Below are 2,391 nucleotides of genomic sequence, written 5' to 3'. Positions count from 1 at the left end.
CTATTCTAAATGAATGGCTGGAAAAATCATCGGCTGGGAAACCGGAAAGTAGTAGGACAGACTTGGTGTTTTTGGAACCAAAAACGGGAGACGGGGCAGTTAGAATCATCTGTAAAAAGAGGGTCGGCAAGTGATTTGAATTGGGATTTCCTGAGCTGAAGGAAAGCTAGGAGGGCTTGATATGGGAGTATGGGTGATTGAAGATTAAAAATGTAAATAAAGTGGCCTTTCTTTGTCTGGTCTGTCTTACTTTGTTTTATAAAGAATGACATGGCTTCGTCGTCCAGGACTGCTAGATCAGAAATAGTGGAGTGGATATTCGGGTTAAAGGTGGATGTGGTAGTGAGCTCGTAGCATCTGAGAAAGCCGAAGAAGGCTAGGATAAACATAGCATCGAGCGTACGAGTGGTGTGGATGGAATGGTAGCCTCTGCGGAATGTGGAAATGCATTTAGTCAAGACTTTTAATGTTATGGGTTGCCTGGTGTCTGGGCTAGTGGGGTGGGCTCTTTGAATGCCTTTGATGAGAAGGGAGGTCTGTGAATTGGCTATTTGTGGCGAGGGTGAACCGTATATGAGCTTATGGAAAAACTGAATTCCACTTAGATAGCTTTTAATGGAGCTGACTTGGAGGTTTTTGTTAATGTTGAGGTGTGATATAAATGAAGTGATCGAGAGTAGGGAAAAATCGGGAAATGGCAGGTTGTAGGTGGAATGGAAAGCTTTGAAGCATTTCCATGCTGTAAAATAGGATTGCAAGGTTCTGGGGGAAACGGCTTGAAAAATAGAATTGAGGGAAGCCTCGAGAAGAGGTCTCAGAGGATGATTCCATGGAATATCAGCTCTGAATAAGGAGGTACTGGGGTTGGTAGTGGTTCCGCTTCTGGTGCCAACAGCCTGAATTTCTGGAAGGCAAAACGAGAGAGTCAGCTATTTGGTTTTTTGACCCGGGAATGTGTTTTGCGGTTATGATGAACTGGTCGCAAGCCGAGATCCAACTTAGACGTCTTAGCAAAGGCATTAAGGTGGGTGAATGAGAACGGCCTTTATTAATGCAGTGCACGGTAGCCTCGTTGTCGCAGTGAATAATGATGCTGGTGGTGGACCACTCTTTTCCCCACAGAAAGGCTGCCACAACTATAGGATATAGCTCGAAAAGTGCTGAGGATATTAGCGGCTGAGGTAAACCTAACAGCTGCGAAGGACATGTAGAACCAGAATAAAATCCACCGAAACCGACGGAGGGGGCGGCGTCGGTAAATAATTTGATGTCAATGGGAGAAGCAACCAAATCGCTGTAAAAAAAAAGATAAGCCGTTCCATTGTTTAAGGAAGGAAATCCACAGACTGAGCTCGTCTCGGCATGAATTGGTTATAGATATTTGATCATCTAGCTCGTGAACGGAGGACGGAAGAGAGAGGAGGTGAGAGATGAAGGGGCGGCCTTGCGGGATGATTCGCATTGCGAAATTTAGATGACCGAGCATGGATAGCAGCTCGCGTTTGGAGCAGTTTGGGTTGGCTAAAAGAGTGGAAGCCACCAGAATCATTCTGTCTATTTTTTCCTTGGGTAGAGAAGCTTGGAATTTTTTTAAATCTAGGTTGATTCCCAAAAATTCGATGGAAGTGCTTGGGCCTGAAGTTTTGTCTTGGGCGAGGGGAATCCCGGATGGAGTCGGGGGGTGATATAATTAAGTCGTCTAAGAGATGGATTAAGTAGGGTACGGCGTAATTGTTGGAGAGGACACAGCAAATTGCTTCTGATAACATGTCGAAAATTTTTGGGCTGCTTCTGCAGTAGAATTTTTTGCGCCAGCAGATGCCGAATAGGTGCCAAAAGTCAGGGTGGATGGGCATCACTTTAAAGGCAGAGGTGATGTCAACTTTGGCCATCCAAGCGCCGCGACCTGCGTCTTTGATCATGGTAATGGCTTGGTCGATGTCATGGTAATGAAGAGAAAATTCTTCAAGCGGGATGAGGCAGTTAATGCTCGGGAGCGGGGAATTATGCGGGGAAGAGAGGTCGATTATAAGGCATTTTTTACCAGAGAATTTTCTGGTAGCTATGCCTATGGGACTTACACGGAAAATGTTAAAGGGGGGGGCTGAAAAGGGGCCGATCATAAAATTTTCGTCGGTTTCCTTCTTAATTAAAAGATCGACCATTTCGGGTTCGGCGAGAGCGAACTGAAGATTGGGGTAGATGAGGCTTTGGGAGGGGAGAACTTCGACACTGGGATGAAAACCATGTGAGAGGCCCGACAGTAGATAGTTAGAGAAATCAGAGTCAGGGTGATGAATCAATTCAGAAGATAAACGAGAGACATTTACGGGAGTCGATAAGTATTGTTTAGCCTTTTTATTGGCAGCTTTCTTGACAGGGCAAATCAAG

Source organism: Sinocyclocheilus grahami, unplaced genomic scaffold (assembly GCF_001515645.1).
Source record: "Sinocyclocheilus grahami isolate Dianchi unplaced genomic scaffold, SAMN03320097.WGS_v1.1 scaffold632.1, whole genome shotgun sequence".
Lineage (NCBI taxonomy): Eukaryota > Metazoa > Chordata > Actinopteri > Cypriniformes > Cyprinidae > Sinocyclocheilus > Sinocyclocheilus grahami.
This window is presented reverse-complemented; position numbering follows the sequence as displayed.